The sequence below is a fragment of the Triturus cristatus genome, chromosome 12 (assembly GCF_964204655.1).
Source record: "Triturus cristatus chromosome 12, aTriCri1.1, whole genome shotgun sequence".
In the NCBI taxonomy this organism is placed as follows: Eukaryota; Metazoa; Chordata; class Amphibia; order Caudata; family Salamandridae; genus Triturus; species Triturus cristatus.
This window is the reverse complement of record NC_140595.1, coordinates 806,876,154-806,888,917: the sequence shown is the minus strand read 5'-3', so window position 1 is coordinate 806,888,917 and position 12,764 is coordinate 806,876,154.

Here is a 12,764-nt window from a genome sequence, read left to right as displayed (position 1 = left end):
CATGATTTTTTCAGTGAATATATAAATGCATATGCATATATGTGCATATGTGTGTGTGTAGAGAGAGGTAGAGAGAGGTAGAGAGGTAGAGGTGTAGAGGTAGAGACGTAGAGGTAGAGAGGTAGAGGTAGAGAGTAGTAGAGGGAGAGGTAGAGAGTAGAGGATGAGTAATAGAGAGTAGAGAGTAGAGAGAGAGTAGTAGAGAGTAGTAGAGAGAGTAGCAGACAGTGAGTAGGAGAGAGTAGTAGAGTGAGTAGTAGAGAGTGAGTAGTAGAGAGTAGCAGAGAGTGAGAAGTAGAGAGTAGTAGAGAGTAGTAAAGAGTGAGTAGTAGAGTGAGTAGTAGAGAGTAGTAGAGAGTAGTAGAGAGTGAGTAGTAGAGAGTGGTAGAGAGTGAGTATTAGAGAGTGAGTAGTGGAGAGCAGTAGAGAGTGAGTAGTGGAGACTGAGTAGCAGAGAGAGAGTAGTAGAGAATGAGTAGTAGAGAATGAGTAGTAGAGTGAGTAGTAGAGAGTAGTAGAGAGAGAGTAGTAGAGAGTGGGTAGTAGAGAGTAGTAGAGAGTGAGTAGTAGAGAGTAGTAGAGAGTAGTAGAGAGTAGTAGAGAGTGAGTAGTAGAGAGTAGTCGAGAGTGAGTAGTAGAGAGTAAATAGAAGAGAGAGAGTAGTAGAGAGTGAGTAGTAGAGAGTAGTAGAGAGCGAGTAGTAGAGAGTAGTAGAGAGTGATTAGTAGAGAGTAGTGGAGTAGTAGAGAGTGAGTAGTAGAGAGTAGTAGAGAGTGAGTAGTAGAGTGAGTAGTGGGGAGTAGTAGAGCATGAGTAGTAGAGAGAGTAGTAGAGTGAGTAGTAGAGAACAAGTAGTAGAGAGTGTGTAGTAGAGAGAGAGTAGTAGAGAGTAGTAGAGAGTGAGTAGTAGAGAGAGTAGTAGAGAGTAGTAGAGTAGTAGAGAGTGAGTAGTAGAGAGTGAGTAGTAGAGAGTAGTAGAGAGTGAGTAGCAGAGAGTAGTAGAGAGTAGTAGAGTAGTAGAGAGTGAGCAGTAGAGTGAGTAGTAGAGAGTAGTAGAGAGCGAGTAGTAGAGAGTGAGTAGTGGAGAGTGAGTAGTAGAGTAGTAGAGAGTGAGTAGTAGAGAGTGAGTAGTAGAGAGAGAGTAGTAGAGAGTAGTAGAGTGAGTAGTAGAGAGTGAGTAGTAGAGAGAGAGTAGTAGAGTGTAGTAGAGAGTGAGTCGTAGAGTGGTAGAGAGTGAGTGGTAGAGAGTAGTAGAGAGTAGTAGAGTAAGTAGAGAGTAGTAGAGAGTGAGTAGTTGAGAGTGAGTAGTTGAGAGTGAGTAGTTGAGAGTGTGTAGTAGAGAGTGAGTAGAAGAGAGTGAGTAGTAGAGAGTAGTAGAGAGTAGTAGAGTAGTAGAGAGTGAGTAGTAGAGAGTGAGTAGTAGAGAGTAGTAGAGTGAGTAGTAGAGAGGGAGTAGTAGAGAGAGAGTAGTAGAGAGTAGTAGAGAGTGAGTAGTAGAGTAGTAGAGAGTGAGTGGTAGAGAGTAGTAGAGAGCAGCAGAGTGAGTAGTAGAGAGTAGTAGAGAGTGAGTAGTAGAGAGTAGTAGTAGCGAGTAGTAGAGAGTAGTAGAGAGAGAGTAGTAGAGAGTGAGTAGTAGAAAGTAGTAGCGAGTGAGTAGTGAGTAGTAGAGAGTGAGTAGTTTAATTTAAAAGGAACACAATGAGGAGGTTCATTTTGCCATAGAAATTATGATTAGTGCGGAAAAAAGAAAATTAGGGCACATTTTGAGTGACTTCTCAAATCCTCTTCTATTTCATTAAAAAATTCTGACATGCAGACTGAAACATGCACTTTCAATACCAGCAGCAGACTTCCCTGGTGAGCAGTAGCTTCACTACAGTGATCTAATAAGCAACTACAGTGCTAACATTCCGAATTTATGGCAAATGTGTGACACATCTGAATGCCTTCTTGATGGAATGAAAGTAAAAAACCTGAAAGTATTTCCTACTGAGGAGACTGTTGTAAATGAGGAAATTAGGAAACTTGAAAACAAATAAGTCTCCCAAGATGGCCACCAGAGACAAAAGAGCCCAAATGTAGCACAAATATCACCGAGATGTAGCCCAAGTATAGCCCAATGACAGAATGTCCCAGAGTGTTTTAAAGAACAACTAGAGCGCTAACAGTCTTACTTATGACAAAAGTATGGCACACCTGATGCCATCTTGATTGGAATAAAGTGGTAACACTTAAAACATTTAATTTGCAAAGGAACAAAATGAGGGGGTTCATTTTGCCATAGAAATTATGATTAGTGCTGCAGAAAGAAAGATTAGGGCACATTTTGACTTCTCAAATCCTCTTCCATTTCATTAATAAATTCTGACATGCAGACTGAAACATGCACTTTGAATACCAGCAGCAGTCTTCCCTGGTGAGCAGTACCTTTACTACAGTGATCTAATGAGCAACTAGAGTGCTACCATTCAGAATTTATGGAAAATGTGTGACACATCTCAATGCCTTCTTGATGGAATCAAAGTAAACAAGCATTGAAAATGCAATAGGTCTCGCCCTCGTTTAAGTTAAAGCAATTCTGTTTGTAATTAGGTGGCTTTTTAGCTTTGCTCGTATTAGAGTTTTTCAAACTTTCATGTACATACCATGCATATGTATGCATATATGTATATGTATATGTTTGCATGCATTTATATTTATATAGATATGCAGATTATATTTATATAGATATACTTGTTCATCCCAAACCAAGACCTGGGAGATTTTATATGCTTCCCAAAATTCACAAAATGAACAATCCTGGCCGTCCCATCATCTCTGGCAATGACACAGCCACTGAGAGACTATCTTTATTTGTCGACCTGCACCTCCAGCCCATTGTACAGGAACTTCCATCATTTGTTAAAGATACCAGTCACTTCCTTCAGATTATTGAAAAATTAAACCAAACCTACACATTTGATGATGATACTCTTCTGGCTACATTTGATGTTACATCATTATACACCAATATACCACATGAGGATGGGCTTATGGCATTATCTGAAGCTCTTAATAAAAAAAAGAACTGTGAAAAAGCCATCAACAAATGTGCTTACCAACTTTGCAAGAGTTATCCTTAAATCCAACAATTTTACATTCAATGGTAAACACTATCTGCAGATACAAGGGGCTTCCATGGGTACTCGGATGGCTCCATCCTATGCAAATATCTTCGTGGGCAAACTAGAGAACTGTATACTTGCTACTTCTAGCATCAAACCACTGGTATGGCTACGATACATTGATGACATATTTATAATATGGAATTCAGGAAGTAGAACATTGGAACAATTTACAGCTTATATCAACAATATCCATCCTACCATCAAATTTACCAGCAGCAATACTAAACAGAAGCCTCATCTCCCTTTTCCGGATGTGCTACTCACCATTCATGAACACAAAATTACAACTGATCTGTACCACAAGCCTACAGATGCTCATTTGTATCTAAACTGGACTTCATGTCACCCACACCACACTAAACTGAGCATCATCTACAGCCAAGCACTCAGAATAAGACGCATCTGCAGCAATGAGGAAACCTGTAAAGACCATCTACAGGAGCTTGCTACATTATTTAAAAGGCGAGGCTATCCTCTGCATATCATACAGCAACAAATTGACAAGTCTTTGCAGTTACCCAGAGAAGCACTTATTTGGAATACCAACGGCAGAAACAAAAGTGACAGAACTCCATTTGTAGTTGACTATCATCCATCAGCTCCTAACTACAGAAATATAATGCAAAAAACATTTCCCTTACTGTCCACTTCTGAAAAATTGCAAAAGGTTTTTCCAAAACCACCAGTCAATGTTTACCGCAGAGCTCCAAATTTACGATCTCTTATTGTGAGAGCTGAACTCAAGCAAGCTGTAACAAATGCAGGGGTTCATTGCTGTGACTCTAAAAGGTGCATCACGTGTGAATATCTTTTACAAACATCATCTGTAACTAGTTCTGTTACGAGAAGGACCTATGCAATAAGGCAGCATCTTACATGTCGCTCAACATGCATTATTTATGTGATTCAGTGCCAACGGCAAAGCTGTAAAAAGCAATATGTAGGCCAAACAGTGAATGACCTACGTACACGATTCAGGAACCACAAATCTGCAATAATTAATAAGAAAATTGACCAGCCTGTAGCCAATCATTTTAACCTTGTGGATCATTCACTATCAGATTTGAAGATTTTCCCCGTGGAACATGTTTCAAAGGAAGAACTACTGGACTCCAGGGAAAACTTCTGGATGTACCGTTTAAAATCACTGCATCCAGATGGACTGAACATTACTGACAACACAGCCTGATTACTGCATATCTCAAGAGCTCTCAGGACTGCATTGATTCCACATTCCAAATGGAATCTTCACTCATGATGCTTTTTGAAAATTCAGCTGTCATCTGTGCAGCCACAGAGCAAACCATCTTGTACTACCTGAGGAAGGCGGAAGCTGAAACGTTGTATTGGAAATATATTTTTGTTCTTTGGTGAATCTATCTGTTTGAGTCACTTCTTTCTTGCATATTTTATTTCTTTGTGACTCATTGTATCCTTTGGGATCCAGATTTTTGCCCTGGCTGGCTGTTGTTTTCTTGTGATCCTTCATCTTCAAGTATACACATACATATATATAAATGGATATGCATATATATATGCATATATATATGTGCATATGTGTGCATGTACAGAGAGGTAGAGAGGTAGAGGTGTATAGGTAGAGGTGAAGAGGTAGAGAGGTAGAGGTAGAGAGTAGTAGAGAGAGTGGTAGAGAGAGGTAGAGAGGTAGAGAGTAGAGAGCGAGTAATAGAGAGTAGAGAGTGAGTAGTAGAGAGTAGTAGAGAAAGTATCAGAGAGTGAGTAGTAGTTAGTAGTAGAGTGAGTAGTAGAGAGTGAGTAGTAGAGAGTGAGTATTAGAGAGTGAGTAGTAGAGAGTAGTAGAGAGTGAGTAGTAGAGTGAGTAGTAGAGAGTAGTAGAGAGTAGTAGAGAGAGAGTAGTAGAGAGTAGTAGAGAGTGAGTAGTAGAGAGTGAGTAGTAGAGAGTAGTAGAGAGTGAGAAGCAGAGAGAGAGTATTAGGGAGTAGTAGAGAGTGAGTAGCAGAGTGAGTAGTAGAGAGTAGTAGAGAGAGAGCAGTAGAGAGTGAGTAGTAGAGAGTAGTAGAGAGTGAGTAGTAGAGAGTAGTAGAGAGAGAGTAGTAAAGAGTGAGTAGTAGAGAGTAGTAGAGAGTGAGTAGTAGAGTGTGAGTAGTAGAGAATAGTAGAGTAGTAGAGAGTGAGTAGTAGAGAGTGAGTAGTAGAGAGTAGTGGAGTAGTAGAGAGTGAGTAGTAGAGAGTAGTAGAGAGTGAGTAATAGAGTGAGTACTAGAGAGTAGTAGAGAGCGAGTAGCAGAGGGCAAGTAGTAGAGAGTGTGTAGTAGAGAGTGAGTAGTAGAGAGTAGTAGAGAGTGAGTAGTAGAGAGAGAGTAGTAGAGAGTGAGAAGTAGAGAGTAGTAGAGAGTGAGTAGTAGAGTGAGTAGTGGAGAGTAGTTGAGAGCGAGTAGTAGAGAATGAGTAGTGGAGAGGGAGCAGTAGAAAGTAGTAGAGAGTGAGTAGTAGAGAGTGAGTAGTACAGAGTGAGTAGTAGAGAGTGAGTAGTAGAGCGTAGTAGAGTGAGTAGTAGAGAGTGAGTAGTAGAGAGAGAGTAGTAGAGAGTGAGTAGTAGAGAGTGAGTAGTAGAGAGTAGGAGAGAGTAGTAGAGTGAGTAGTAGAGAATAGTAGAGAGTGAGTAGTAGAGCGAGTAGTAGAGAGTAGTAGAGTAGTAGAGAGTGAGTAGTAGAGAGTGAGTAGTAGAGAGTAGTAGTGAGCGAGTAGTAGAGCGTGAGTAGTGGAGAGTGAGTAGTAGAGAGCGAGTAGTAGAGAGTGAGTAGTAGAGAGTGACTCATAGAGAGTGAGTAGTAGAGAGAGAGTAGTAGAGGGTGAGTAGTAGAGAGTAGTAGAGTGAGTAGTAGAGAGTGAGTAGTAGAGAGTAGTAGAGAGAGAGTAGTAGAGAGTGAGTAGTAGAGAGAGAGTAGTAGAGTAGTAGAAAGTGAGTGGTAGAGAGCAGCAGAGAGTAGTAGAGTGAGTAGTAGAGAGTAGTAGAGAGTGAGTAGTAGAGAGTGAATAGTAGAGAGTAGTAGTAGAGAGTAGTAGAGAGAGAGAGTAGTAGAGAGTGTAGTAGAGAGTGAGTAGTAGAGAGTAGTAGCGAGTGAGTAGTAGAGAGTAGTAGAGAGTGAGTAGTAGAGTAGCAGAGAGTGAGTGGTAGAGAGTAGTAGAAAGTAGTAGAGTGAGTAGTATAGAGTGAGCAGTAGAGAGTGAATAGTAGAGAGTAGTAGAGAGTGAGTAGTAGAGAGAGTAGTAGAAGACAGTGAGTAGTAGAGAGTAGTTGAGCGTGAGTAGTAGAGAGTGAGTAGTAGAGAGTGAGTAGTAGAGAGTAGTAGTGAGTGAATAGTAGAGAGTGGGTAGTAGAGTAGTAGAGAGTGAGTAGTTGAGAGTGAGTAGTAGAGAATGAGTAGTAGAGAGTAGTAGAGAAGTAGAGAGTGAGTAGTAGAGAGTAGTAGAGAGTGAGTAGTAGAGAGTGAGTAGTAGAGAGAGAGAGTATTAGAGAGTAGCAGAGAGTCAGTAGTAGAGTAGTAGAGAATAGTCAGTCAGTGTCAGTCAGTCAGTGTCAGTCAGTAAGTCAGTGTCAGTCAATCAGTGTCAGTCAGTGTCAGTCAATCAGTGTCAGTCAGTCAGTGTCAGTCAATCAGTGTCAGTCAGTGTCAATCAGTGTCAGTCAGTGTCAGTCAGTCAGTCAGTGTCAGTCAGTCAGTGTCAGTCAATCAGTGTCAGTCAGTGTGAGTGTCAATCAATCTGTGTCAGTCAGTGTCAGTGTCAGTCAATCTGTGTCAGTCAGTGTCAATCAGTCAGTGTCAGTCAGTCAGTGTCAGTCAGTCAGTGTCAGCTAGAGCAGCTCTGCTGACCTAGTTCTCATGCTACAGAGCAGCTCTGCTGATCTAGTTCTCTGGCTCTACAACAGCTCTGCTGACCTGGTTCTCTGGCTCTAAGGCAGCTCCGCTGACCCAGTTCTATGGCTCTGAAGCAGTTTTGCTGACATGGTTCTCTGGCTCTAGAGCAGCTCTGCTGACCTGGTTCTCTCCCTCTAAAGCAGCTCTACTGACCTGGTTTCTCTGGCTCTGCAGCAGCTCTGCTGACCTGGTTCTCTGGCTCTAAAGCAGCTCCGCTGACCCAGTTCTATGGCTCTGAAGCAGTTCTGCTGACATGGTTCTCTGGCTCTAGAGCAGCTCTGCTGACCTGGTTCTCTCCCTCTAAAGCAGCTCTACTGACCAGGTTTCTCTGGCTCTGCAGCAGCTCTGCAGACCTGGTTCTCTGGCTCTAGAGCAGCTCTGTTGACCTGGTTCTTAAGCTCTAGAGCAGCTCTACTGACCTGGTTCTCTGGCTCTAAAGCAGCTCTGCTGACCTGGTTCTATGGCTCTAAAGCAACTCTGCTGATTTGGTTCTCTGGCTCTAGAGTAGCTCTGCTGACCTGGTTCTCTGGCTCTAAAGCAGCTCTGCTAACCTGGTTCTCTGGCTCTAAAGCAGCTCTGCTGGCCTGGTTCTCTGGCTCTACAGCAGCTCTGCTGACCTGGTTCTCTGGCTCTAGAGCAGCTCTGCTGACCTAGTTCTTAGGCTCTAGAGCAGCTCTGCTGACCTGGTTCTCTGGCTCTACAGCAGCTCTGCTGACCTGGTTTTCTGCACTCACGATGCACGCACCCGACTTCGCGAAAATATATTTAAAAATAATATAAGTTTATTATAAGTACAAATATATTATTTTGATGAATATCTTACATAATCTCTTGCCTTAATATGTATATTAAAGACACATACATATCATTTTGGAACATATATTTTTTTTGCGGGAGTCGCGCACCCAGCGCGCCCCAGCACGTATATGATGTCACGCGGGACCCGCAACCGCGCAAACATCTTGTACCGTAATGTGCATGTGTCGTGAATGGGCGGGAGCAGGAGTCGCAGACTGGTCGCATACCAATCGCGCATATCACGTGATATTAAATGTATATGATGTAACTGAAAAACACGCAGCCGTCGCACACCATACACGGATCCTTCATGACTTTTCTAAAATGGCGGCTAGAATGCGCGCACCCACCGTGATGTGTACACTTTGAGTGCGCGACTCCGAAAAAAATTGGAATTTTTTTAAAAAGAAGATAATATAAATATATTAAAATAAAAAATGAAAACAAGAAAATGAATCAATATTTCAGTTTTAATAAAAAAAAATTTTGTTGCAATTTTCAGAAAAATATATAATGTTATTTAATGAATAAAATATTTATAAATAAACAGTTAAAAAACTGTAGAAAATCAGTACAAAAAAATAGATATAACTACTATCACACTTAAAAGTTAGCATTTAAAAATCCTTTGAAATTCACTGAAAAAAAACATAGGTTTCAGAGACGTTATAGTTAGAAATTAGCATTTAAAAAACCTTAGAACTTCACAGAAAAAACCATAGGTTTCAGGGGTGTTATAGTTAGCTGCCCATTTCACTCATACAAAACCATAGAAATTCCTCCGTTATAGTTAGTTCTGCTAACTATAACTCACGCGCCCACAATGCACTGCTGATGATGTCACATATTGCATCATTCATGACATGGTCAGTGACATCACTGATGACATCACTGATGACATCTCAAATGACATCACTGATGACATCATCCACTTGACAATCTGATACACCTCATCATACACTAGTATGACCTTTCCTCACTCACTGTAAAATACAGAGTACCATATTTGAAACCATTGACACACCAATACCAGTTACTACATACCCACTCACTGATTCCTAAGTCTACACACACAACTACCCATTCAACAACAGAATCATCTATACTTGCAGTCATTAATTAATAGAACACTATCAAATGCACTTATACACATATATAGACATTGACACATCAGCAGTCATCTTAGTCGGTTATGCAGTCATCCTACTCACTCATTAAAAAAATGTATCACACTTAAATTTACTCACTTACACAATTATCCAACACCACCTCATTTATTCAAACACATAGTAACTCATCGTTAATATGTTAAAAAAGCACCCTTACAATTATACACTCATTCATATAGTTACTCTCACAATCACTGACTCTTACACATACTTATTTATATACACCAACTCTCACATACAATGCCTTTTATTTTTTTTACTTTGTTGAAGATGTACAACTAAAACATATATTCGCTCACCAACACACAAATAAATACACTCAGTCACCCAAACAACTGTGTTCACATGCACTCTTAAACCCATACACCTAGTCAATCAACCATTCACACATCTATGCAGAGTTACACACACCCCATCCAACCACACACAAACTCAGTGTCCCATACAAATACTCACCCAACTAATCAATAACTAATATACACACTCATATAGTTAGTGACCAACTAATGCAGCATGTTATACAACAACAGAGACAGTGCTGCACACATTCACATAGTTTAGTTACTAATCCATGTATTAAGTGAGACACTTTTAATTACTCACTTAAAAAGACAGTCAGACAGCTACTAAATCCTCCATCCAGACAGTTATATGTCCACTCAATCTTCAATACAGATTGGTATATATATAATACATATTTAAATTTCAAACTAAACCACATTCAGTGGATGATGTCATCAGTGATGTCATCAGTGATGTCATTTGAGATGTCGTCAGTGATGTCATCAGTGATGTCACTGACCATGTCATGAATGATGCATTATGTGACATCATCAGCAGTGCATTGCGGGCGCGTGAGTTATAGTTAGCAGAACTAACTATAACGGAGGAATTTCTATGGTTTTGTATGAGTGAAATGGGCAGCTAACTATAACACCCCTGAAACCTATGTTTTTTTTCTGTGAATTTCTAAGGTTTTTTAAACGCTAATTTCTAACTATAACGTCTCTGAAACCTATGTTTTTTTCCAGTGAATATATATATATATATATATATATTCACTGAAAAAACCATAGGTTTCACTCACGTTATAGTTAGAAATTAGCATTTAAAAAACCTTGCAAATTCACTTAAAAAACCATAGGTTTCACACATCTTATAGTTAGCTGGACATTTCACTCGTGAAAAACCATTGAAATTCCCCCGTTATAGTTAGTGTAGGCAACTATAACTCACGCGACCGCAATCCTCTGCTGATGACGTCAGATATTACATCACTGTATTTAGACACTTATTTACCCATGTCTTCTTCCATTAATTTTTAGCTATACATATATTACAAATATTTTTTTTTCAGAAAGACACATATGTCATCAGTGATGTAATATCTGACGTCATCAGCAGAGGATTGCGGTTGCGTGAGTTATAGTTGCCTACACTAACTATAACGGGGGAATTTCAATGGTTTTTCACGAGTGAAATGTCCAGCTAACTATAACATGTGTGAAACCTATGGTTTTTTAAGTGAATTTGCAAGGTTTTTTAAATGCTAATTCCTAACTATAACGTGTGTGAAACCTATGGTTTTTTTCAGTGAATTTGTACACTTTTTTAAATGCTAAGTTATGTATTTATTTATTTTTTTTTTTTAAGGTTTTTCACCGTGCGCGTACCGTATGCGCACGGTGTGCTTCGCGCAACGTGCGCGCGATGTGGGCGCACGGTGCGCTTCGCGCACCGCGCGCCCACATTACGCAGTTCGCGGAATTTTTCCGTTTCCACCGTACGCGCACGCTAAGCGTACTCCACGATTTTTCGCAAAAAAATTAAAGGAAATTTTGGCCCTTGGGGGTCCTTCTGGGACCCCCTGACTAAGGCTAGGGGGTCAGGAACTGTCCACCCTGCCCCCTTTTCACGTTCTCCACCTTTGTTTTTCACCCCCTCAGACTGCAAAAGACAAAATGGCGGCCGACACTTCCTGGTTTCGACCGATTCGAATGTTTACTAAGATCTAACAACCAATCAGAATCGCGCTCGCGCACGGCAGCGTGCGCGTACGGTAAGTTTTACCGTACGCGCACGGTGCGCTTATAGATATATATATATGCTTTTAAATGCAATTTTCTCAGGAAATACTGAACAGATTTACACCAGACCTGCAAAAGGCACATCCCTGCTCTGAGGACTACCTCTCTGCCAAATTTCAAGTAATTCTGTTCAGCCGTTCGGGCTGTAGCTTGGACTAAAGGTCCTATGGAAAAAGGCATGGGGAAAATGCGTTTTGGGATCCCCCCTTTTTCTCAGCCCCCGCTTGACGAATCCCCCCGAGACTTTCAGGGAAGGAGCGGAGCGGAGTGCCCCACCTATTTTGAAAATTTCGCGAGGATTCGTCAATCGGCGCCAAAGTTATTCCAAATAGAATGTTGCGGATTTCCTATGCAAACACGATCCTAACTATAACTATCTACTGGCGACTGCCAGTAGATAATATATATATATATTCACTGAAAAAACCAAAGGTTTCAGGGGCGTTATAGTTAGAAATTGGCATTTAAAAAACCTTCGAAATTCACTGAAAAAACCATAGGTTTCAGGGGCGTTATAGTTAGCTGGACATTTCCCTCATACAAAACCCTAGAAATTCCCCTGTTATAGTTAGTTCAGCTAACTATAACTCGCGCCCCCGCAATGCACTGCTGATGACGTCACACATTACATCACTCATGACATGGTCAGTGACATCACTGATGACATCACTGATGACATCTCAAATGACATCACTGATGACATCACTGATGACATCATCCATGTGATAAATTAGTGTATCTTCTCACACCCTAATATAACCTTTGATACACCGACTCAAAATTTCAGACGGCCATTTTGAAAACCATAGATACTCCAATACCAATAACTACATACTCACTCATTAACACTTAGGTCGACATACACCTCCACTCACTCACCTGTACAGTCACTCATACTTACAGTCACTCCGTACAAGACTATCATATGCATTTATACACCTATATAGACACTCACACACCGCCAATCATCCATTGAGGTACTGACACACCTAGTCAGTCGTGCAAGTAATTAAACACAGTCCAATTTACTCACCTATACAGTTAAACACACTCAAGTTCACTTACTCATAAAAATAGTACCACATTCTTACGCTCTTATAGAATCATTGATACAAGCACACACTCATCCATACAGCCACTCTCACAATCACACACTCTCACATATACCCACTTATATACTCTTACACACATATATACTGCCTTTCACGTATGTAGTTAGTCACACATGTACCACTGAGATATACATTCAATCCCTAACACACCCATACATACACTCACCCAACCATACAGTCCATCACAGATGCACTCTTAAAACCATGCACCCATAGAATCACCCACTCACACATCTATGCATAGAGTCACACACACCCTACCCACACAAACACTCAGGCACCCATACAGATACTCAGACAACCAATCAATAACCCATATAGACACTCATATAGCTATTCACAAAACCATGCAGCCACTTATACACCTACACACAGACACATACAGACATTCACACAGTTTAGTCACTAGTATGCAGTTAGATACATTTCATGACTCACTTATAGAGTCAGTTACGCACCTAGAAAATCATCCATTCACACACTTGTACACCCACTCATTCTTCAACAGACCTCTCCCTATATATATTAA